Genomic DNA, 26,949 nt, shown 5'->3' on the forward strand with positions numbered 1-26,949 from the left:
ATTGAAATAAACATGACAAACTAAGTCATACAAAGAAAAACATGTATACACAATCACACTCGAACAGATGCTTTGGCTGAAATAGGTGATTTTAGAGGAACACATTCTAGATCTGAGAAATGGAAAAATTAGTCTAAAACTTGCAGTAACATAATGCACTTTTGCAAGCAAAGCTGAAGGAGGATTCAGAGAAACTCCTCAGGGACAATGCTAAGAGAAGATACTGGTGAAGAAGTTGTTGATGAACCTGCTGTAGATTTAACAGGAAATCTAACAGAACACCTCCCTCCCCCGGCTCCCATATCGATTGGAACAGAGAGATTTCAAAAGACAAGCAGCTCTATAGAATGAAAGAGAAGGTGGTTTTCTCCTAGGCATTAAGACAGGCTGGATGCAAACACCTCAGTCTTGTCTGTGGTTTAATGCGTTACCCCAGAGATCTGAATGTGAAATCTGGACTTCAGGAAGAAAATCTTCATTTAGCAAAGGAAGCACTGCACTAGCTATGTGTGAAAGTTCTCCCAGCACTGCTTTCTGCTTGCCATATGGCCAACTTCACCCACATTAACAGCAAGTACTGAGCAAAGCCTCAGCGTTTTGAAAGAGAGAGAAAAATGTGAAATTCTTATCAGCAAACATGGCCTGAGGAACACCCAGTTACCTATTTACACTTGAAACTTTATCTTTGATGCTGGTAAGTAAGTTATTTTCATCAGTGGTGCTGTAGCCACATACTTAGTTTCAAACCATTTAAACTATTCTGATGTCTGTTGCTGCAGATCTAGTGACTGTTAGGAGAAGTCATAAGGTCTTTTTATGGACTCTAAGGTTCAGGAGCTAGCAGAAATGCCCTATTTCAGTTACATACATATACATACATACAGACACACCCCCATAAAGAAGAGAATTCCCCCCAAACCTTCCATCCCATAAAATCACTCCTCACCTGCACTTAGCCCTTAAATACAAATGAAGAGAAGGTGTGTTGCTGCTTTCAGGGGAAAGAGATACGTAGAATTTACTTAGAATGCTATGAATTTACCCCAGTGGGAAAGAGTATTTTATGTTCCTTGTTCCCACAGATTCAGGGAACTGTTTGCTGTCAGCTAGGCCAGAAAACAAGTTACTGCATCCCTCTGAAATCCAGATGTTGTCTTTGCAATAGGTGATGCCATTTATCTGAAACAGGCCGCCTCACGCTTTTCCCCACAGACCTCAGCAACACAGCACTTGGAGACCAGCCTTGGGCAACACAGCGAGGAGCGTGATCAGCACCCACAGCTGCACGGGCAAGGAGCTGCCCTCCTACAGATTGAAGTCCCCAAACCTGCTGGTATCTGCTCAGCAGCACCTGAGACTAGCCAGGCTCTTACGTCCTGTTTATCTTACGCAGCCTTTTCTAGCTGGAAGACTCCTTGGCCAGAGCTTTCAAAGACTCAAATTTCACATTGCAACAAGCCCTGAAACAGAGAAACTTCAGACCTCACATCTGATCTATTGTTTCACATGGCTTTCTCTTTATTGTTTGCTAGTTACTGAAGCTGCTAATACCTGAGTATGTACTTTCTTCCCTTCAGCCTCCTTCTCTCTCATGTAGATCTCACAGTGAGAGCCAGAGTCCTACCCATGCTGCAGTATAGCCTGTTGGCAAAGAGACACCTTGAACATCACAGCCAGAAAGCACTGGAATTTCATTGACACATCACTAGGAAGAAGGGGCCTGCATCAGTTAATAAACAGCTTCATACTGTTTATAAATGAAGGCTGTACTCATAAATGAACTCAGACCAAAGAAAATCAAAACCTGATTTATCCAGAGGGTAAGTACTCCAGGAACAAAGTAATCATGTCTGAAATAGCCCTGCAGAAACACACCTCAGTCTTGAGCTACAAGAACCAACTTTAATGCCTCTGTATCTGAGATTTCCCTAAAAATTTCCCATTGCTGTTACTGCTGACAGGAGCTCTAGTGTGGACAAAACATTTATCACTGCCAGCATTTTTATGATCATGTCTTCCAGTCTTTCTGTTTCCCAGGTTGGATGACATTGCTTTGCTTATGCATCACTTTTATTTCTGGGAGCTGTGCTTGGGCTTATTTAGTAACAGTAGGAAATCTTAATGTAGAAAAAAAAGCTGCTCTGTAGCACTATCTGCTTAGCCCTTGGCCTCTCTGGTGAGAGCATCATCAAAGACAGCAGCTAAAGGAACGTGCAGATTAAAAATTGAACAGAGACCACCCATTCATTTGCCTGCCTCAATGAATAACCTTCATACACTCTAACGCATTTCAGGCTTACAAGAAGACTAAACCAGCTGCAGTTCTAGAATCCATCCCTAATTAGGTCCTGAGAAAAGTAAACAGAAATTCTTTGCATAGGTGTGAATGTTCCCTTTAAGAATGAAGCTGAAATGGTAAGCCCGTGCGTGAAAACCAACAAGAACCAGCACCGGTGCCATTCACATCCACATTGTAGTTATACTTTGTATAATAGTTGGAGAATTTTTCAGTTTTAACCCAGGCAAATAAAAAATCAAATTGCCAAGGTAAGGAACAGCTATGTTCAGTGGGCACTGAAGCCTGGTAAATATTCAGTTTTTAATGGCATCCACTTCTATTTTGTTCACTGAATTATTGGGCTGACCTTAAATTAGAGATCTGGATGGAGCTGAACTGCATATTGTGAAGATGAGTGTAATTACCTTGCTTCCCTTTGTTCCAATTCATTTTTACTTTTTTTAATTCTTCATCTGTGTGACGAACTGAAGGTCAGAGTGCTTGTGGATTTATTTATACTCACGGTAACAGAGAGCAGAACTGATAGGCCAGATAGTGGCACAAAGAAAGACATATCTGCATTGTGATCAAGGGTGGGACTGCAGAACCTTCCTGCCTTCCTCTTGGTGAAAGAATCATAGAATAGTTAGGGTTGGAAAGGACCTTAAGATCATCCAGTTCCAAGACCCCTGCCATGGGCAGGGACACCTCACACTAAACCATGTCACCCAAGGCTCTGTCCAACCTGCCCTTAAGCACCATAGTGTTCAAGAGCTGTAGTTGTGCATATACTGTCCAGGCTTCGGGAGATGCCAAACAAGACTGCCAGGGTTCTAGCACTTGCAAATGAGGCTCCTGTCTTCCCGGCACTTTCACCCAAACCAGCTACACCTATGTCCTACTCAAGCGTACCTGCCCACCTTAATCCACAGCAGAGGCATGGCCTCTGGCTGCTTTTGGGCTGAGGTCCATTCACTGCAGAGGTAACCCTTGCAAGCAAACATAGAGCCAACCCAGCCTACACCAGTTACAAGGGTGAAACCACCTCTGCTCAGTATCACAGGAGTCATACCACAGGCCACCTTTAGTATGCTACCAGTATGGTAGCCCTGCCTTATGACTAACGGATCTAGAGATTGAGACAAACAAATCTGTATGAGACTCAAGTGTTCTTATCACCCTGTCCTTGCGCCTCAGTTTCACCACTTACAGTCATTATCTCTTTGTACCTTCTAATTTGTTTCCAAACCTTTCTAAGGTATTTTTCAGGTATATATTTAAACCTTCAGCTGTTTCCTGAGCACCTCTTACAATTAGTGCTCTCACAATTGGAGCCTATATATATATAGTTGCTAACATCTCTCACAAATACCTCTCTTCAGCCTACCTCGTTCTGTGGAAAGACGACTCGATATTCTCTGGTCAGTTGTCAAGTAACAATAGCCTTCTCTAGGTAGTTAGGGAAGCTCAGAGTCACAAGCATGTGTGCAGATGCCTAGCAGAAGTAGATGTAGAAACAGAGAGACTCCAACTGGTTAATGAAAATCCATACAGCAGGCAAAAAGAAAGAAGGCCACCAGGAGGTCTTGATAGCCCTAAGAAAATGTGCAATGGCCCTAGCTGTATTTGATGGTAAATGTCACATCTCATGTCAGAGCCTGCCTGGATAAATTACCCCTGAAGACCATATTGCCTCAGAAGTGAAGTATTAGCAGCTGCATGCATGTCATTAACCCCTCACCTGCCACACAACTTTGTACTTGCCCAAAGCCAAATACTTTAAAGACGGGTTGACTGATTTCAGGATGTGGGGGTAAGAAAGCTTCAGGACATGCAATGTACAGCAAAGAGTGCCCACGTACGTGTGCCCTTTTGTAGGGCATTTGGGATGACTGCACTGAGTATTCCAGCAGTTTCAGCTGATTTGAAGGATAATACTCCTATTGAGCTGTTCAGCTGAATAACAGATTATATTCCATGTTCTCCCAACTATTTTGTAATTATATGTAAGTACATTGATTTATGACAATACTTCAGATTAGATCTAAGGCAGAAGTTCTTCCCTGTGAGGGTGCTGAGGCTCTGGCACAGGGTGCCCAGAGAAGCTGGGGCTGCCCCATCCCTGGCAGTGTTCAAGGCCGGGTTGGATGGGAATTGGAGCAACCTGCTCCAGTGGAAGGCGTCCCTGCCCATGGCAGGGGGTTGGAACTGGATGATCTTAAGGTCCCTTCCAACCCAAACTAGTCTGGGATTCTATAATGGTATGGGAAGGTTTGTCTAAATTGTTTTAATGGTTCTTGACTGCATATACATTATTTTTTATTAATTAAGTAAACTTGAGAAGCATATCTTGACCCTTAATGATGAAGTGTACAGTGTCAGTAGGAAGGTCCAAACACAAAACAAAGAGCAAGTCTGCAGAACAGTTGTGCTGTCCACAAAGAGCCATTTGGAAAACAAAGGACTTCAGCATCCTAACCCTCAGCATGAACCCCGATTTAGTTCACAGACAGCAAATTCAATAGTGAAAGCAGCCTGGAGAAGGGCATTAGGCTTATAATGACTAACGTAAAACTGTAGAAACATCCATAGGAACTCCAACAGGAGGAAATGGTCTCATATTTTAATGCCAGCATCATAGACTATGTCCAGGATTTTCTATTGTAGCCTCCCCATGATGTCTAAGACTTTACAATCCTATTTCTAAAAGCACAATATCCCCTGCTATTCTACAGAAACTTCTTAAAACTCGGCTAACTAGGGGCCATGGACATAAACTTTGATCCACAAAGGAATTCACCATAAATGTGAAACAGTACGGGAGGGATTTGTACTGTTTAACTTCAAAATCTAACTTCAGGTGCCCGCAATAAGACCCTATATAATCAAGGGAGAGGAATGAAATAGGTTCTTCTAGAAGACCATTCAAAGGAATTAACTCCAATGTTCCACAATTACCTCTAATTCCTGTCATTATTTTTAAATTTTGGTTCTCTTTTTCCTTTTGCAATTTTCAAACTGCATTTAAAAATTAAAATAAAAGGAAGGAAAATTGAAAACTATTAAAATTTACACTTTAAGTTTAAATTCAAATTTAAATTCCAATGAAGTCTAAGGAAAATAAACATTAATTCTGTCTAGTAATTAAATATATTTTCCTATGATAAATGTTGGTATTCAGTACATATATAAATACATATATATATATATATGTATATGGCTGAACATTTTTATTACTGCTTCAGGTAACACAGAGGACCAAGGAATTGATTGAAATATAGTTAAGTTCTAATAACCACATGAAACAACGAGAAAACTGATTTCATACCCCAAAATGTAGAAATGTTAATTAAAAGAAGTGAAATAAGACAGAATTTTCAGGCATGTTAAACAGCAGAATAATGGGAATTCAAAAATTCTGTAGTCATGGAATATTGAAAAGACGGTCAGGAAAAGTCCAGTCAAGCTATGCAACAAAGCAAAAGTTATATACAACAGTGATGACATGGTACCCGATTTCGGAAGTCATGCAAAAGCTACTTCTTCCACAAATCTTACTGAGGTTTCTAGATGTGAATGCAATGGCCCCATTACATGCTCTCCTGTATGTAACATCTAATATATATCAAACCTTATGGGTAAGATTTGGATTGATACAGAGATGCTGCCTTACTCTATTCCCTTTCAAGGAAATAGCTGGGATCTGGAAAGTCTTTTTGGTTAAAGCTCGGTTGCTTGGATCTTTCAGAGAGCTCATGGAAGAGAAGTATCAAAGCAGACCTAAGTGATGCAGCAATAAATGCTCAAAACTGGTGTGAGAATGTCAGAAGCAAACACAACTCAAAGAACACGCACAAATACTATGCATAAAACCGTGTCATTTTGCACCATTATTTCCCTTAAAATCTACTTCAAGCTTTTGAAATCTAAGATTACTCCGTTTCACATAATAAAACTGCTCCATGCTCAAAGCTATGAATGGATCTGAACATGCTCAGCTGTGTCAGATCTCTAAGCACTCAGTGGAGAAACACCCATTTCCAGTAAGCCCCACAAACAAGAATATAGTGTCAGATCTAATTCTTCCAACTCAAAGAAGCAATTGCACAGTTTACCGCCTTTTCCAATTCCCATTTAGAAATTAATGGAGAGGCTTTTAATAGATCCTTCTAGAGCAAAACAGGAAGTGACTAATAAATCGGGATTTATGAACAAAACATACAGGGAAATGTTAGAAAAGCCGTATTTCATGTTCTTCATCCTCCTTGAATGGCAGACCTGCGTATGAGCAGCAGAACAACTCCTTTCCAGATGACCAGCATTCACTAAAACTAAGAAAATTATTATCTACTGTTTGACCACAAGATGATCTGCAAGTTTGTACTCTTGTAGTGATCAGAAACTCAAGGATCTACCTCAAGCATCCAGACTAAAATACACGTTCCATAACGCCAGATCCTATTTGAACGCAGCATCTAGCTCTCACAGAAACAAATTCATTGGCTGACATTTGCACAGGGCTGAAGATGCAATCTGGGCTGAAAGGTCTTCCTTCCGAATCCAAGACACGGCAGTTCTCTGCAGGACAGTGTGCTATTCATCTGAGCCCAGCACGTCTGGTGCACCAGTAGCTTCAACTAAAGATTTCTAGGAGCAGCTTTCTGTAGATGTGGGCTTAAATCGCAAAACCCTGCATTCTCAATCAACAAGTCAGATTTGTAAGCAACAGTAAGCACCAAACTGTAGTTGAGCTTGTTCTGTAAGTCCCTATGAAAATGCAGTCACAAATGCTTCAGTGTATATATTGTTGCCCCCAGAGTTTTCTGTGTTGCTAGCAGACTCAGGAAAGAGGAGATGATTGATTCTTCAAAGGATTTATGGCTTAGATCTACAGTGCCAAGCATCAGTTTGTCTTACTAGCTTCAGGATTCCCCCCTGAGTATGACTAAGGTTTTATATTACCAAGCAGCAATCTTGTAAAAATAGCTATGAATATCTACTTTGGCAACAGATTTTAATCCCAATCACTAAAAGATGGTCAACTGCTGAGCAAATTGGGCAACCTAGAATGTATTTTAATGCTCCAGTACATGCACCCATTCAGACCTCCACCACGCACCCGAAGCCTGAGTTGCAACCATCCAAGCTATACTGTGGCCCCTGGAACATCCCAAGAATACAGACAGGTCCTCAACAAGACCAGACTGACCCTTGGCACTATGAAATTTGGGCATTTGCAAAGCTGGCTGCAACCTTTATTTCCTTCTCTGCTATTCCAAGCCCCACTGATCATATAGGAAGACAAGCTGAAGATTTGTAAGTGAAACTCAAATTTGTCAGTGGGACAGCTTTCTGCTGCAGCTACAGATTAAGGGGCATATTTTTGACTTCTTAAAACACAGCATGATAAACTGAAATGCCTGTAAAGAACCTGCTATGGTCTGGTAGATTCACACAGTGACCTGAATTATTTTCAGCATTAACCTGTGTTATCACAGTGGAATTATTGGGGTGAGAATGAGTTCACACTCCTGGTTGCCTTTGTTTCCAATGGTCGTTGATATGAAAAGCCATCCTGCATCTGCTGTGAAAATAAATAGTGTGATGATTGTATTTGGCATTTTAAAAGTATCTAAATAGATATTTCCCCTAATAGACAGAATCAAAGTCTAAATTCTAGACACTCCATTTCACTGGCTTGGTCAAACAGCAAGTTTGGTGTGTCCGAAACCTTATCTAGTATTTTTTATTATATCAGCTCATCTAAGACAAATCTCTCTATGAATCCCTCAGTTCTCTCTCATATTTTTAGACTATCACAGATATAACTCTATACTTCTTGTCTTTTCAACTAATATACTCCTCTCATTTAAAATAAACCTAAATAAATAATTGAAAAGAATCTGCTCTTGTTATGCTAATAGACCACATTCTGAGCTTGTCAACAATTTGGCATAAACTGAATTACAGAAAAGTTATGTCAAAGAGGGGTAGCAAGTGTTCCAAACCAAGCTTGAGCCAGCAAAGCCAGTAAATGCTGAAAATCTTATTAACAGCAAGGGTAGGTGAAAGGGTGGGCTTTAACTTCCTCATGTTAACCGGGAGATGTCTTTCATATTTAGTGACGGCAACTCACACCATTAAAGTGATGGCAAGAAATGCATTAGATACCTTACCAGAGTTCATTGCTGTAGAGGGTAGGAAGCTGAGATTGACAAGCACATATGTTATGTGAAAGCCAGGTATTGCCATTAATGGGTTTGCACCATCATAGATTTTTGAGTTTGGGAGTTACTTTTCCTGCAAATATTCATTTGGCTTTAAATGCAGCCAGACATACTGTGCTTTTCTGATTTCCTAGTCTGCGTCCCATCATAAGAACCCAGCAAAACCTCGTTCTAAATAGAGACATTTAAGACATCACTGAATCTCTGCCTCTGCTCAGAAAATGTCACTGTGTCCTCAGATGTTTGTTTCTGCAGTGAGTGGACATGGTTGTACAAGGCAGAGCTCCCAGGTTCTCTCAATCACATCTATCTCCTTCTACATCAGATTATTTCTGCCAAGCTGGTTATATTTTTTCCCAAGCAAACCCTAACTATCAGGGAAGTCTAACACATTGCTCCTTTACCATCAGCTTTGTTTTCAGACATACAATGGTTTGGCATGACTCCAATCACCACCAGGTGATTTTTGGCCCTTGCCCTTTTTATTATCTGGTATCTCTTAGGGAACCACAGATGAAACCAATAGAAAAGGAGAGAAAAAGAAAAAGCAGGAAAAAAGAGCAAGCTTCTCCTTCGCTTTCCTGGTAAAGTGACATCTTGCCCTCTTGCATTGTATATTTTTGTCCAGCTGATGCTTTGTCCTACTGGAATCGCGGTTCTAGTATTAGCTCCAAATGGTAGGCAGGCATTTTCATTAAAAACAATTACTATTTCCAAACAGGAGCTGGTTCCTCAGTTCCAGCCATTCTTGCTGTAAAATGTTCAGCTGAGAGGAGCAGATTGTTCCTGCTGAAAATGAATGGAATCTGGCAGGAAAACCTCATGTTTTTCCAATCCTAGTTTTTTACAAAGAAAACACTGGGATCTTGTTGAAAAATTGCAATTGTTTTGGTGGGCACATTATTTTTCTCAGTTGAGCTCTTTCCAGCTACAGGAGACAACTTTTGTGTATACATATGTGTGCGTGTGAATATAGATCCATGTATCTACACATACACACAAGCTTTTGTATATAATTGCTATGCAGAAAAATTATTAATGAGTCAAGGAAGAGTAAACACATTTTTGTTATTAAAAAGCATTTATGCAAATTGATTTTTCGAAACAGCTTCCACATTATGAACCTTCAAAAGAAAGTCAATGAGTAAAATACTATATCATAATAACAGCTAGCCTCACTTTTAATAGTAGGAGAAGAAAGAGGCCAAGGTGACTGAACTGTTTATCCTTTGGTTGTTCTCCCTAACTTAAAAACATTGTCAGACTGAATTACCCTGATAAAAATATCAAAGGAGAGAAAACAGAAGACACTATTACGCTCATGAAAGGAACAAGCTGCAGAGGTCCCCATATTGATCACCCATATGGATGCTGCCATTTGGTAATAAGTGATTTTGCTTACCTCAGACAGAAATAGATAATAGGGCAGGCTGACCTTGCATCCATATGGGGTGGAACACCTCCTTCCACTAGTTGCTTTTTTGTCTTCCATATGAACTATTCGTCCCAGACGGCAAGTGAGGCGGGAGGCTGGTGTGTCTTGGGCATGCTGCACCTTGAGAGTTTAAGGGCACTCCCCAGGCAAAGTTCAGCCTCCATGTTAGCAATAGTACCCTGCAGCCTTCAAGTCCACCTCCTCTGACCCTCTGCTCCAACAAACAGGCAGGATCCAGACACTTTAGCTGTGGCATATCCATCCATCCAACCTTCAAGACAACTCAACTGCCTTGACCTGCATCTAACAATCAAATTGGGCAGGAAAGGGACAGCAATAAAGCTTTCTCTACCAAAAATATGCAGCAACCTAGTATGGTAGCACAGACCAGCGCAAAAACTGATCACATCAAAAGATGGGCTGCCCAGCCCTCTGATGCACTTTAATCACAGCTGCACACTGTAACAAGAAATGCAAAACAACCCCCTTGAATTACTCAAGGCTGAGAAGTTGAGTCCCCAGTGAAGCCATCTGTAAGTCACCTATTTCCACTAGCCTTTTGGGCCACCTTTTGACCCAGCAGCAATAAGTGAGAAAGGAAATTATAACGGAAAGGATGACAGTGTTACAGCAACTGCTCGTTTTCAGAGTGGTCGCCTGACAGAAAAAGGAAAAATGAGAAGCATTTCCCTTTTCTGTTATTGCCCAGCTAATAGAATTTCTTGTCTCCTTTTCACTTGTTCTTACCCTGAATTTCATCATTATAATAACAAAATTAGGCAAGTTTACAGCCAAAAAGAGCCTTAAGAGATCTGCTGGCCCAGCTCCTTGCAGCTGGGCAGGATCAGCTACACCTAGACCTTCTCTGATGCTTAGCCATTCAACTTGGACTTGAAAACCATCACTGAAGAGTCCAAAACATCCCTTGTGAGTTTGCTCTTTCAGTTGTTTGTCTGGGAAATTAGCCTGCAGATCTACCCACTCTGCGTAAAAGCTACAACAAAACAAGGTGTAGCATCACTCCTGCCCCCTCTGCCACCTTGTGTCCTCAGCAAATCGCTCTGTTGAAGCCCTAAGTCTTTCCTGGGTACACAGGGGTCAGCAGCTTCACACTGTAGGGCTGTGGTGCACTCACCATCATCCCAACCCTAAGATCCCGGCTGCCTTGAACTGCACGAGGGCTGCAGTTCCATTGCTCTCATAGGATACAGGACTTCACAGTCAGAATCTGAATGGCACAAAGTATATTGAACAAGTTGACTCTTCATTTCTAAACATAATTTAAAATCAGACATTAAATATACTTAATAAGGTGTCAGGAGGCTTCCCACGAGGATCTAGCTGTTAAGTCTTTATTGTTGTGTTTGCTTTGAAGTCAAGAGGAAAAAAAATCTTGTTTGCCAACTTATAATTCAAAAAATGCCAGAAGAACCTTCTTGCAAACAAACAAGATGCAAAAGAAACGCTGGCACCAAAGTGGCGCAGTCTGTGAATTATGGAGTTATGGAATAATTTCAAAAGTAAACTGTAGGATGCATAAATGTTCACATAATTCTTTCTGTAAATAAGGTTAGAATTCTTCCACAGACAAGGAGACACAGATCCTAGGTACCCAATGCTGTTTGTGGTCAGCAATCTAGGACTGTTCACTTTGTACATAGGTATGCGGCACACAGCAAAAGATGCTGTTCAAGTGTGGAAGCACTATATAATAAAAAATTAAGGGAAGCCTTCTCTTTTTGTAAAGCACAGCTGAGCACAAAGTCCTGCACCTCACACTGTATAACAAAACCACTTCCATCACTTGAAAATCAAGAAGCCTGCCTTTGTCATCCATCTGCACATGTAAGAGATCCAGAGAGTGTATTGCCCAAATGAATCAGTTTCTTGTGAAGTAAATTAAAGCTCTGATCCCTGCTGAAGGAGTCCTTTGGTGTTGTTCCAGCATCTTCCTGATACTTTCTGTTTCTTTTGGGTTTGTCTGATTTATACCATTCTCCAAAAGATTTAGCCCAGCAGCATCCATTAGAGAAAACCAAAATATGGCAGGGACACTAAAATGGCAGACAGCAAATACCAACCTATCAGTTCGGTTAGAACCATCACAAGAGCATTCACCAGCACCGAAAGGCATACCTAAACCCAGCTACGCCCACTAGGGCCTTGCACGTACCTGTGGAAAACACCTCACTGTAAGTGCTGCTCCTGTTTTCATTGGATGTACGAAACCACATTTTTCTGCAAGCACCTTGTAAGTCTGAGGGTGGCTTTTAAATGTAAATGTGGAAAGCCAGCATCAAAGGTCTGAAATGTCATTTTGGAGCACTACAAAAACCAAGCAGACCATAAAAGCTACGTTAAGATTAAAAGAACTTTATATGGCCTTTGCTTGAGAAGTACCTCACACCCTCTGAAGGTGCACTAAGCCCACAGCTCAAGAACATATCACTGGCTGACAACCCATCCCACAAGCAGACCTCACAGCAACAGCCTCACAGCCCCAGCCTGTGGCAGCAATTCTGGGAACACCAGGACTATCAGGGAAGGAACACAAAGAAAAGCTTTTCCAACATGAATGTAAGCCCCAGAAATCAAAGTTCTTCACTTATCCTTAGGAATAAGATTTGGTTCAGGCAAGCTATTGCACCCCATATAGCACCCTATCCTTCTAAGGTTCTTCCTGAGAATAATTAGACCATTGTACCTTCACTTCATGGGCACACAGCTCTGGCAGGTAGTGCCCTTTAGCCACATCAAGCATATGAAGGAGCCACACTCTTCTAATGACCTAAACCATGTGCACATGGCCTTTTCCTAACCCAGGGTTTAACACTCACACCCAACTGTTTACCTCCTGTTTTTTGCTTTACCCTGATGAGGGCTACATAGCATCTGTGAGCACTCCCCAATTCACTTGAGGTCAAATATCCCATCTGAAAGCACAATTTCTGGTTGTATAAACTAACCTGGCTAATTTTCCCTTAATCAATTTAAAGAGTCAGGAAGAAGCAATCTTTGAGAAGAAGGACAGTAATTTCTTCTATTGGCACACTAGATACAAAGGAAAATAAACCCTCTTTGGCCATAAAGGTGAAAAATCTGAGGCCATAAAGGAGAAAGATCTGCAAACCCATGGAGAATTTCCACCCCCTGAGTGGAAGCCTATTTTTACTGCATATCTCCAATCCAAAGCTTGAATGGAAAATAGACATCACCAGTCCTGACCCCACTGAAGTCAAAGGCAGCTTTGTCATTGACTTTAACGAAACTAGGATTCACCCCAGGGTAAGGGGCATTGTGTTTTTCAGCAGCCACCCATGTGGAAAGTTTGCTTAGATGACTGCCTGCCTGGAAGGTAGCAGTGCTAAGCCACAAAACACCAGAAACATTTGTGTTAACCCACATGCTCCAGCATTTGAAAGTGCAGCTATCAGAGTACACCCTTGTCCTCTAGAAAGCATGTGTTCCTATACCCTTGGCTTCTTTACTCCACCTGACGTTGGTGGTGCACCTGATGTACCTAACCTGTTGTTCAGCTGTGCTACTGGCTCTGACTGTTTATCAGGAAACATCAGAGAGGTTTTTATGCTCTCACATTGTAAATAATGTGACAGACCTTGAAAATATAATATGTCTTTTTATAGCTACTGTACGCATTGTGAATGAAAACAGCTCCTGAAAATAGAGTTGAAAATAGGCTATTACATTCATGCTTCATGTTCACTCAAATTCTGATAAAAAAATCCAGTTACAATGTATGTTTCAGAGCATAGGGAAATGGATAAAAATACAGGAAGCGGGAATCTAAAAATTAATCCAAAAGCATATGTAGGAAATTCCTAAACTTATTTTAGGAATTTATCTGGTACTTATTGCAGCACAATAAAGCTTGGGCTTAGCAGGGCTGGTTTTACCTGCTTAATTAGACAGGGTCTCAGCAAACAAAGGAACAAATACTGAGATACGGAAGCAAAGCATCAGAAAATTGAGAAGGGTTGTGAAAAAGCAGGAAAAACAGAGAAATTTCAGGCTTTGCATCTTGGGCTTCTTTCTAGTTCAGAAGCATCCATGAAAACTTGAACTTGAAAGAAGGGTTGCTTCTTTCCGTTTCTTCAGTCTAGAAATTAAAGCAGGTATCTATCCACAAGAAAAAAGGTGCCTTATGAGATTTCCACCATTTCCTGCTTCTCCCATTTGCAGTGGGTTCCTTCAAAGCTCTCCTGTGCTTCCACTTTTAGGCCAAGCCACAGCAAGGCAGTTCAGCCACCTGAAGAATTAAATCCACTGTAGCAGCTAGAGGAGAGCAGCCCACTCCACATAAGATGCTAAATTTTATGGTTCTGAAGTGAGCCAAAAAGGAGTTTGGGGATAGGAAATGAGTCAACCTCGTTTGCTGCATCTGCCTGCAGGCACTGATCTGAAGGGCTGAATTTATGGCTGTGATTGCCCCTGTGCAAAGGAAGGTAAACTTTCCTCAGCTATGCACAGAGCATTCACAGGCTTACCCATTGGAACTATCACTGACACCAAGTATTCCAGCGCCTTGCCCTCCTCCAGCATCATCCATGAGGGAGTCTCAGTGAAGGGATGGAGAATGACTTGATGCCTTTTCAAATAGCAAAATGTTATTCTCACTTTACAGATGGGAGGCTGAGGCTGAAGGAGCCTGTGTGACTTTGGCCCACACAACAGGGCCAGAAGTAACCTCAGATTTCCTGAACACCATTCCTGAAGCACAGGAAGAGCCACTTGGCTCCTTCAACTTTCCTCACCCCCACAAAGAATTCTACCATCGCTATGCAAATCAGGGAAGCTATTCCCATAGATCCCTATCCCCACTTACAAACTGCCTCTCTTTGAGGTATTTCTTAATTCCATCCTCCCTCTTTGGCTGCCAAAAAGCTTTCTAGCTCAATATCAGTGCCTTAAAGAGCAACCACAAAATCCTGCAGTACAGCAGAGCAGAGGTTATATAGCCAAGACAACTGCTATTTTCATCAATTCTTCAGCAAACCAGCTGATCATAAAAGCTATTCTTGACTAGCCTGCCTTTGTAACACCAGTCGCCAGGAGAACACAGCACATACTATTGGCTGTGGCCCTCACTAAAAATACACTGCACTCTTGCACAACAACAAAAACTCCCACCAGGGCCAACGGACAGCAGACTAAAAACAGTAACCAAAGGCTTTAAATTGCACAAATTACAAAGGTAGAAGGACTGAAAGCAGCATGCTGCTAAAAGCCATCTGCCATCTTGGCCCGCCCATGTGTCCCTTCTCCCCAGCAGTGTTTTATATTAGTAATGATGTCTCTGTATTATGTATGACAGAGTCTCTGCTGCTTTGAGCAGCAGTAATATAGATGCTCCTTCAGTCTGGTGCTTTGCATATACACCCTAGCTGAGGGAGCAGAAGATCTGCCTTCTAGCCTCTCTGGCTGGATATAGTTCAGTTGGAAGGCAATATTCACATGCATATATTCTCTAAATCATGCTGCATTATCAGGACTCCCATGCACATCAATAATACACAAAAATACACAGAAATAAACAGATTCAGCCGTGGTGTGGACTAGAAAGAGTGGACAACATAGAAATACAGGAAGAAAAGCAGCAAATTATGGGCTTGTTTCCAGGATATAGAACATGGTTTCTTTTTTTAGTGATTAATTTTATCAACAGGTTAATGACTTTCCTATCACTGAAACTATCACTTATGAGGGTCTTTGAAGTTTCAAAAGAGTATGGAAGGAAGAAGATGAAGCCAGCTATTGGGATAGTCCTGTACAGAGAACAGAGCAATACCTGAGATAACTCTGCGATGAAGCACAGGGACAGGAAACCGCCTTACCAGGTTAGCACACCCTGTGAAGAGAAAAAGGGAGAGAGAGAGAATTTGTTAGCTCAGGAAAGGCAACATCTCCATCGATGACAGCATTCAAGGCCAGGTTGAACAGGGCTTGGAGCAGCCTGGTGTGGTGGAAGGTGTCCCTGCCCATGGCAGGGGGGTTGGAACTGGATGACCTTCAGGTCTTTTCCAACCCAAACCATTCTATGAATCTACCTGTAAAAACTGCTTTCACTACCTGAGCTACCAGGCTAACTCAGGTGTCTTCCTGCAGCCCTGCAAATAACACCCGAGCCAACATCCTGTCCTGAGAAAAAACAGTGACCAGGGACCAGAGAAAAGACAGGGGGAAAGGTGAGAACAACACATGTGAATAGGTAGACTGTATCACGAATCAGAAACCATAGCTTATCAGGAGCAGGTTCAAGTGAAATGACTACTTTTGCACCTAACCTCCGAAACAACTGGAGGGAAATGAAATGGATTATTGGAAAGTTAGTGGAAAAGTTTATTTGCTAATCATACAAGTTCATTTGTTCAGAGCATTTTGCAAAATACCTTGCATAACCCACTTTCAGCTGATGCACATTGAAAGTCTGCAAATACAACATGGCTAACTAGGGTTCAGGGAGTGCTCTCACCATTTACAGTGCTTGCAGCACCCCGTTACCACATGACTACAGATGTTAGCTTGTTGACCCCCAACTATGTGCTCACAGAGATCTCCCCCTGCTCCAGTTACTTCCTAAGTTTTCCCAGGGGCATTTGAAGAGACCCTGACAGGCATCTAAGTAGCTGGGAGGTTGTGCAAAGGACGTCCCATCACCACAGTTCTGCTCTCCTCAGGAGACAGGTTGAAGGCCCAGGATATAAGAGGAGGTACCCAGGGTGAAGTCAGAGGGGATTAGGGAGCTGCATAGCACATAGAAGAGATGGAAAAATATAAAAGCAAAGGAAGGAAGAGACAGGGAAACCATGCAGAGAGAAAGATGGAGAGAGGGGAACTAGCAGAGAAGGAGAAAAACAGAAAACCAAAAACAGACAGGTAAGTTAGATGTAACTGTGGGTAACCAGCAGGTTATGGAAGAACAAAGCCTGCAAATAACAAGAGGAAGAGATGGCCCCATGGAATCGTGAAGCCCGTGAAGATCAGGAGAGTTGAATGAGCTCTTCAGGTTCAGAAAAACAGCAGCAAAGGGTATGTAGTATATTTCTTTTCCTTTCTCCCTGTTAGAGCCTTTGTCACTGTTAGAACAGGCAGATGATAGCACACGAGAATTGTTCCACAGCTGAGCTGGAGATTCCAAGCCAGTGCAATCTGTATTTCAGAACAGGACATTATATCTCAGCAGACATTCTGATTTCCAGAGGTCCCGAGATCCCAATCGTAACTCTTACAGCTATCAAAGGCACCTGCTTTCCAAGGAAAAGCTGTCCTGCATCACTCTGTCTGAAAGAATAACTTTCAGACTGGATTTTTATTCATTAATTGGATGCATTAGGCCTCAGCTTGAAGGACTGCTAGACAAGAACAGCTATTTGGCCAGCACACAGTATGGGAATAAGGAGCAGTGAATCTGTTCTTGGAGGTAACATGCTCCAGGTATTTTCCCAGGCAAGCTGCTCAACTTTGTGGTACCTCATGCATGTGAGATGAGAACATCTAATTCCATAATTCTCAGGAATATTGGCCTGGGTATATAAAGTGCCATGAGATCCTCAGAAGAAAGGACTAATTTTAAGTCCAGAGAGTTGACATTTACTTGTTTTTCCCCAATCTGCTGTTTCTTAGAATTCCAAATCTAAAGGGATGGGATGGTGCAGACAACTGGCGATATCATTGTCATAACAGCGACATCATGGCACAGGCAGCCCCAGCTCATAAGGCAGTAGGAAGCACACGAGTTGGTATATAAAAAAGGACTGGCAGCACAATGCAGCGTGTGGATGCCAGATTCATTGCTCACTGAAAGCTGCATTTTCAAATCCAGCATTTGCCTCATGTCTGAGTTTAAGCTGACTGTTACATGGGCAAAAAGATACTCCAAACCGAATTCTAAGCCTGAGACTTTGTGTTGTTCTTGATTTTTGCAGCATGAGGAGGAAAGCAAGGTTTCTGCACTGAAATACCACTGGAGTGTTTGTCTGAACTGAGCTTTCTCTTGGCATACTGGCTGCTCCTGCCTTTGTAAAAACTATTAGGCAAGGGGTTGTTTCTTTGTGAGAGATTTGATGAAGCTGCAGACGTCCATTTTAGCCAAAGTGATTTCATCTGTTTTTCCTCCAAGGCTGCCCAGCTGAAGAGTTATCATCAGGATTTTTCTCATTGCAATTGCTAATGTCACTGGTTGGTACCAACCTGTTATTCACTTCTTCCAGCACCTCCCCCAGTTTGCAATCATCGAACAGCTTAGACATTGATCTGAAATAGTACTGTAACTAAAATCTAGTAGAGAAAATAAAAACCCAAGCTACCCTTCAGAGATCTGAAGACATTCTGCTTCACGCTGAAGCTATTTAAAAGAGAACCTACAGGCTACTTCCTGACTTCTGGGGATGCTAAGATTCAGACTCATGGTTTGGCTTCATCTTTAGCTAGGATAGCACAATTACAGGACAGAAGAAGAATTGCCTAAGGATCCAGTTACAGGACTGAGAGCCAGGAAAGCATGAATATCAATACTATCACCGGAATTTTCCCTTGTAAATCACTTAATTTCAATGCCTCCTCATTCCTCTGTCTCTATGAAGACAGGCAGACTTATTTACTCTTCAATAATTCCCAGAGTAATCCTTAGGTCAAAGTGCAAGTTTGATTCTTCAGCACTTGTCAGGAGTTCAGTATGTAAAGTACTGAGATTAAAAAGAGGAATTTCAGGCAAAAAGAGACCTGTTCTCAGGCTCTGAAGATGTTTCACACAAGTCTGGACAAGCTCAAACTCGATCTTGTAGGCAGGGAAGCCCTTCTCTTACTAGCTTGAGATTTCTGTTCTTACGTGCATCACTGCAGCAAAGCTGGAAACATCTCCTTTCTGTCATTTGGGTGTGCAAGAATAGTTTCATGGAAAATTGTTCACTCAACTGTCAGAACATTCTTTTGGCACTGAGAAATATAGGAAAAGTGGAAAAGTCCTAAGAAATTGAAATATTTCAGTTCTTTACATAGGGCTTTATCCCTAATCAGAAATACTAAACGAGGCTCAATGTTGGACAATACTGGGTTTAAACCATGACACATGCTTATTCTTTAACTCTCATGGGATATGCCAAGAAGTTAATGCATGGCCTGTGACATGACAAGCTGTGCAAGCTTAATTTGAGCTCAAAAGTTTGCAGAATGAAACAAAACCAAAGAAAAAGTTTCATAAAAAAGGCAAGCTTGTCAACCACTGTCCATTTTTACCTTGGCAAAGGCTGGCCTAAGAGATGCGAACTTTACCTGACACAGAGAACATCTGAACTGGTAATCAAAGTACGTAAAAAAGTAGGGGGTATCTATAGCACTTCATAATAACATTAAATTATTTGGCAAGATTCATCACTCTTCTAAGGATATGTTACAAAGTGCTTTTGCTTGATGGAAGGTACAGTTATAGCAGATATTTGGACAACGTAAAGACGGACTGTCGATCCACCAGCATCAGACGCATCATGACTTAAACCAGTTGCACTGCCAAAAGTTGTGCCTTCAAAACTCAGAATGATTAGGTGCTGTCCATATGCAAGAGGAGCAGCCAGCTGTGTTTTCATTAAGGTCCCTAAATGAAGCATGAAGATTAAGATTATGATGCTAGAAATTGTGCACAGCTGATTTAAATCCTCATAGCATGTGCTCGAGGAGTGAAAATAACTGTAGAAGCCAATGTGAAAGTAATGGAGAGTTTGTTTCAAAAATTGATGCTAAATATGCGAAGATACAGTCCAAGCATGAAATCCTAGTGGGGTGTAAAAATACCCCTTGCACATTTGGAGAGGGATCCATCTTCCATCAATGCAGTGTATACAAATACAAAACACGTAACAGTGCAGACCTCTTGCTTATTCAAATGGGCTGCCTTAGAAAGCACAGAGAGGTAGGTAATAATTTTGCAAAGACAGCGTAGAGAAGCAACAGAATTAAACTCCAAAACAAGATGCACTCCTCACTTATTGGGGAAATGTTTGCTGAAAACAAGAGGCTGCTTTCTCCAGCAGTGCTGGAAAAACACATGGGCATTAAAATAAAAAGCAATATTCAACGTGATGAAAAATGTAAGCAAAAAGCAAGAGATTATGTTCTCGCCTGAGATGAAGTGTTTAGATAACAGACAAAATAGCACTTTGTGATACATGTAATTGCTCCCAAACAGCACAAGCAGAGTGTGAGGTTATGAAATCCCCCAGGGAATATGGAAAGGCTAACAGGAGATGTTGCTAAGCGTAATAAAGTGTTTGTAATAATCACTACTCTTAAAGCATAGATGTCTAGAAAAGGTCTAAAACATTCCCAGCATACTGGGGACAGCACCTCTTGTTTTCTAGGCCTGCAGAAGACCATCAGTAGCTGTTACCTCAGCCAATCTCATGTGAAATGATTGAAGAAAATGAAAAACGATTAAACTCAAAGTGAGTTGAAAAGTGTTTAAAATAAATCAATAGATTAATAGTAACCAGTCACTGTGTTTGGAAAATACATATTCAAGAGCTCTAAAACAAGGACGTTACCGAGTTACTGATGGAGGCCTGTAACCAAGTCCTCAATTCTGCCTCAGTATCTTGAGAAAGAAGAAGTGGAAAATGAATGAAAACACTGTTTTTTCCTAAGGGCTCCGTAAAAAACCTGAGGAAATGTTGGATCAATAAACCTGACTCCTGCAGCAGATAAATTCCTAGAAACCAAAAGAAAGAGTAAAATCAGACTACGCATATAAATATGTTATGCTGGGGAAGGATCCAACAGTTTCTGCAAAAGGTAGCCATGTCTCACGGGTTTAAAGTATTCAGTGAGCACATGGCCTAGGACACTACTGGTTAATACGGTGTGAACATCCCTCCTTACAATGAAGCTAAGCATTCCCAGAGTAAGAAGAACATAGTAGCAGGAAATAAAACGTACAGTTAGTTTCCCCAGTGAAAAAAAGGCTTCAAATACGTTGTTCGCTATCTTCATAAACAACCTGGGTAAGCAGTATGGGTGAGGGGACAAAGTTAGCTGATGATAAAGAATTGCTCAGAACAGTCAAAGCTGAAACTAATTGTGAAGAGCTGCAGAAGGAAGTCGTGAACCAAGATGGAACTCGGTGGTTGTGAATGCCAACTAATGCATGTGGGGAAAAATGACACTAACTATATGAACATGATGATCAGCACTGCTCAGGAGAGAAATCTTGGAGTCACTTTGAATAATTAGGAAAGGTCACCTCAGTGTTCAGCTGCTGTCAGAAATACCCAGAGGGGCTTTTAGGAACTGCTAGGAAAGAAGATGAGAGAAAAACAGAATGGGGAAAAAACCTGCCATCTTGCTGGATAAATCTACGAGGCACCTGCACCTTGAATACTTCTCGTCTCTATCTCAGAGCACAGAATGCATAGAAAGGTGATAAAGAGGGGTGGAAAAGCTGACCATAGACACAGAAGAGCTATTCTGCAGTGAGGAACAAGCCTGTAACTTCTCAGGCTGGGAAAAGAAAACAGCAAAAGATGTAAGAGCATTTACAAAAGCAGGAATGCTATTAAGAAGGTGAATGGGGAACGACTGTAATACACAGAGTTGGAGGCACGCAATGAAAATATCAGGTGGCAAAATTAAAACAAACAAAAGGAAATTCTTCATTTTCTTCCTCAATTCCATCAAGTTGTGATATTTGCTGTCACGTGATATTTGCTGTCACGTGATGTTGTGACATCTAGAAGTATAAAGGCATTCAAAAAGGAATTAGGCAAATTAATGGAGAAATAAGGTTATTGGGAACTATTAAATACAATGCAGCCAGCAGTTCAGGAAGTCCCTAAAGTCCTGATTGTTGAAAGCTTGGAACGCAAAACTTTGGGGTGCCTCTTTGAGATTTCAAAGGCGTTGCTGTTATTGCTTTCTATTATGGTTGTCCCTCAAAGGTCATAAGCAGGGTATCTCTTATTCTAAGCATTTACTCACATAACAAAGAGGTGTTCTCTGCCCTGAAAAATATATGCTCTCTGTACTGATTACTGGGGCCAAAGCTCTAGAAGCCAGGATAACCCCAACTTGCTGCTGAATCTGAGAAAGCATAACTTTGGATTTACATCCGCTTAGCACCTTGACTTTCTCCATTTACACTGAGGGAGTTACAGTGACTGAACACAAACCCCAAATTGCTTAGAAGTTTAAAACGAGCAGAGGCTGAAAAGGGAAGGGGCTTGTATTTTGGCAACCCTTTTTTAAGATCTGCTTTGAAAGCATAAATAAAGCAGTACTCAGTGGGAGCTTCTCATGCTTAGTAAGTCTTAACACCATCAGCTCTAAATGGCAGGATCTGAGCAGAGTAGCTTCCAGCAGGGACACTCCTACCCACCATCAACTAACACTGGACTGGCTTCACTGAGCACAGGCATTTTCTCTCACTGCCTTCACCTGAGTGAAATCGGTGCTGCTAAGGAAAGGAACAGGCACTCTTTTCCTGGAGAGATACTGGAACCAAGCTTGAGCATACCCCCAGGCTGTAGGACTGCAGGTGCTTGCTGACACAGTGCTGCAGGCATGATTTGATGCAAGGGGAATGGAGAAGCAGCCTCATGTTGGGACCTCTCTTATTCACACATTGCCACGGGAGGCAGGGCACTCACAGAAGGTAATAGAATGACAATGTTAACGAGAGCCTCAGCATTCACAGGTACAGTTGCTGCACATCCTGAGGGATGCTCTGTTCCCTGCTCCCAGGGAGGATTTTCTGGTTTTGTAGCCAGGAGTAAGACCATCAGCATGTTTCAAACAGACCACAGGTGATGCATGGAGAAATAAGCAACTTAGGAACTGATGTGAAAGGAATCTGAACAGTGTAAACTACCTAGCGACAGATGGGGAAGTAAAAGAAGGAGCCTCCTGCTTTGAGTCACATCTTGTCACCTCTTGCCCTCTCCTATTAATCATTTCCCATGCACATCATCCTCTTACTTCCTTGCTCAGTATCTGGTATCACTTCTTCCTTACTGACAGGTAAACATTCACCACCTTAGATTCCCCAGGGTGGATTCCAACTAATGACCTGGAGAAAAAGGTTTTTAAGCCTGTTAAAAACACCCTAAGCTACTTTGCCCTTCCTCTATTCAGTTTGTCTGCATTGCAAGGCAATGTTGCTCTATTTTCAAACATGGGAATCATTAAAGTCAGCAAACAAATAAATCATATTAGGAAACCATGGAGAAATTAGAATGTTTTTTGAATCTCAGGACCCTTTACATTTGCAAGAGAAACTTGAGTTCTTATGGATAGAAGCAATGTCTTGAGATAAACTGCATCTGAAACAGAGCATGATCAGTGAGCAGGAGAACTTGCATTGCCGCGCTGCCTGTCATCCCCTGTCAGCAGGGACTGTCTCATAAGCAAAATAAGTAAATAAACAAGTAAATAAATGAAACATCAGTTTCTCTTCAACTGATGTGTTGCTGCCTCTGGGGTTGACCACCTGTGGGCCTCACATTTGCCTGCAACAGCACAGGAGAATGGTTTTGGTTCAAGACAAGAGAAGCATCCATTCAGCTCAAATTGCAATTACCCTTCATTAACTTGGTCCAAAACATACCTGACATCTGTCAAAAATGCCACAGGGTGTGTAACAACTACCAACAGCACCTTGAGTCTCACTGAAAGAAGAGTCCCAGGTGTGGGGTGAGAAGGGAAACCAAAGAAGATGAATTTCCTCCATGGAAGGATGGAGGAAAGCATTACCTCCCACTCCATGATTTAGCCTAACAACCCCTGTACCTGCCCAACAGCTCCCTCTTTCACTCTGCTTCCTCATTTACCTCAAATCCCACATACCAGAGACCCCCCTTTCCAAGTCTCTCAACCATGGGTGAATGGGGAGTACTTTCTTGTGCATAAACAGAGCATGCAAACAATATTCATACCGGACCAATCTAAGAATATTCACAGTACAGGTTTGAAGCATGGGCATAGGTATTACCATGCATTTTTCAAAAGCTTCATCTGGACAATCATTGCAAGCACCTGAAGGTTTTGGTTGGCAACTGCAGAGCTGTATAGTAGCATTTTGGAAGCATAAGCCAGATCACAGACACAGAACAACACAGCTACTGAATCCCAGCTGCAGCAGGAGAGCAACTAGAGATGGATGAGAGAATACTTCTTACTACACACAGGGATGGTGTTCCCAAGTGAGCTGCCATAAATATTTCCACTGTAAGAGTCTGACCCTTGTATTTTTGCACCTTTCAGGGTCAGTATCCCCGCAAAATGCATTGAGAAAAAAATGTCATTTTGGCAAAGAAAACATAAGAAAGTCAGATTTAGAGTGTTGCGGTTCAAAATCATGCTTCATATCAGGATAGATCTGCTCTCATTAGGGGAAAGGAACCCATTTTACAGAGAAAAATTCACAAGCCATGCCAGTACGTGTGGTGGAGAAAAAGAAAGAGGCCTATTTTCAAGTTCAAAACATCACACAAAAGCAAGGTCATGTTTCCAGCAGTTTTGTTGGGGTTGGGTTACATCCAGTTCCAACAATGCTATACAAGGCATATCAGACATTAAAATAATACCTCACTTGATCTTACTCAATAGAAAAGGCAAACCACATAAAACAGGTGCTAGACAGCGACGCAGCCTCCCCATAGTTATCTGGTTTACAAACAGCAAACTCTTTACCCCTATTATTGCTTCTCTCATTTGCCACATTCTAGCTCCAAAAGGCACTCTAGCTCTCTAAATTGTTAGCAGCTTTTATAGCCAAAGATAAGTATCCATCACTTTTAATTTTCATCGTTGCATCTGTTTTGTCATTTAGCTGCAGCAGGTTGTATTACAATGATTAATGAGGAAATGGATACAAACATTTTTATTTCAAATAGCAGCTCTCGGACAAGATCTGGAAAACAGAAGCAAGCCATATGATTGTAAAAAAAAGTACATAAATACACACACACCCCAACCTAAACAAGCGGGCATTGGGCCACTATCTGTGAACACCCAAGAAATACAAATATCCCTAGCAAGGAACAAAAAGGTACTTTCCACGTTTGCCTGCGGGATGGCGTGATGCTGCGTTGCTGGGGTTTTGTTGTTGCAGGAGGGTGGAGGAGTGCTTTGTTTTGGTTTAAAATCAATTCGGCCCTTTTTATTTCACATAAATGTCCAGCCCAAGTGTGGCACATCAGCAAATAGGTTCATTTCGCTCTCAGGGAAAAGCCAAGCAATGCATTTCTATTCAGAAAAGGCAGCATATATAAAATGCACTAATAACAGAGGCCTTTAGAATGGAAAATAATAATTTTTCTTGCTCTTTCTTTAGGACATTTGCTGTAAACATGCTTCATCTGTAATTGCATTCAAAAAGGAGCACTACTTAGTATTACGGTTACCTACAAACCTAGATGACCAAAAGAATATTTTACAGTTCCTGCTGGATGGGGAAAAGAGTGTGAGCACTTTTTGCAGAAAGTGGAAAAGTCTTTTAGATTAAGCCCCCTTCAGAACAATCCTTCCCTTCGCAAAAATTAATGTCTTTAATACTGGCATTATATTCATTCAGTGATTTTTCCAGGAAAATTTATAAAGATATAAAGAATATTTATAAAAACCCAGTCACATGAGACAACTGTTCCTCTACCGAACAGCATGTGAAAATCACAGATGAAGACTACAATATTAGACTGAGATAAATAATCTAGCTGGAGACCTATTGGATTGCACACTTTCATGTCAATGAAGCATTTGGCCTACCGATGTAGTTTTGCCTCCTCTGCCAGGCAGGGCTCAGGCTCTGCAGGAGAATACAGCCGTGGATCTCTGCAGGAAGAGAAGACCTTTTTTTTCCAAGTAAAATGTTCCCTAACTCTGCAAGGGAGGTTGGCAGTAGATCTCAAACTCTGGCCTGTCTTTTTAATACCCCTACAATAGCTCAGTTGGATTGAGACCAGCTGTTGGTGCATTACCATTTGTAAATGCTTAAAGCAACTACTCCTTGTTTTCTTGGCAACATGTACTATGAAGGGGGGGGGGAAGCGAGCACTTTCATTCAGACATTAAGAATTGCTAGATGCCAGCTTTGGCTTGCACAAGCCATTGTTTGCACAGATCTCTTCAACAAGTTCCCCCCCCCCCAGAAAGAAAATCCTGTAGGGCTAAATTGAGCCCCTAAAATTCTGATTTACACCCTCCACTCGGCCTGCATTGGAAACAAGATTCCTTTTTTAATCCAACCATTTCAGGTCACAGGTCCTTCTGGGTTTCTATTTCCACAACACCCCCACAGAATCACCCAGATTGTCTTAGGAATGACAATAATAACTTCCTTACTCACTGTTTAAAAATAACAGTGATTTAGGGTGTTTTTACCTGCTAATATAAGCATAAGAAAGAGACCTGAACTTCCATTGCCATGTTCAAAAATCAGAGTTTCGGCATCAAATCTTGGGGGTGGGGGGAGGGAGTAATGAACAGGAAAACAAAATTAATTAGGATTTTCTTTCAACATTTGGGAAATACTGAGAGTCTTAAAATACCAGCAAGATCCTCAGTTGCCACACTGAAAAACTAAAGCCTGGTCATAATAGAAAACATACGCCAACATTCTTTATCATTACTATTCTTCAGCTGAAAACAGCTCCAGTGACCTTTCACTGCCTCATCCTTTCCAATCACCCCTACTAGAGCTTGGTGTACTGGAAGTGTCTAAGCATGAATGCTAGCATCTTGGTGGTTGCAGCTGCTAGTACAATAGGATTAATTTGCCATCTACCAACTCTAATGCCCTTCTGTTTCATCTTCTTTCCCCACCAGGGGCAGTGGTGACAGCATCTGTTCCACTGTTATTTTAGTGGCGCCTTTCGTGCTGTTATAGTTAAGGGTCTGTCAGCATTTCCATTCCACACACAGACACACACATCTTGAGGGAAGGGACAGCTAAAGTCAACCTCCAGGAGAAAAAGAAAATAAAAGAGAATTCATTCATTGGGGCTGAATGG

General features: G+C 41.6%; 1 long non-coding RNA gene across 3 annotated transcripts in view; it reads right to left on the minus strand.

Annotated features, from left to right (window-relative positions):
* LOC133280531 (uncharacterized) overlaps positions 1-15,388 on the minus strand; it is a 47,056-nt gene extending 31,668 nt beyond the window's left edge. For all 3 annotated transcript variants that reach the window (XR_009747207.1, XR_009747206.1, XR_009747208.1), the window contains exon 1: positions 12,645-15,388. This is a non-coding gene — a long non-coding RNA (uncharacterized LOC133280531). The remainder of the gene's footprint in view (positions 1-12,644) is intronic.
* Between the last annotated feature and the right edge of the window lie 11,561 nt (positions 15,389-26,949).

The sequence above is a fragment of the Pezoporus flaviventris genome, unplaced genomic scaffold (genome assembly GCF_033815535.1).
Source record: "Pezoporus flaviventris isolate CSIRO_AGI_PZ_B2104156 unplaced genomic scaffold, CSIRO_AGI_Pfla_v1 ptg000083l, whole genome shotgun sequence".
NCBI lineage: Eukaryota > Metazoa > Chordata > Aves > Psittaciformes > Psittacidae > Pezoporus > Pezoporus flaviventris.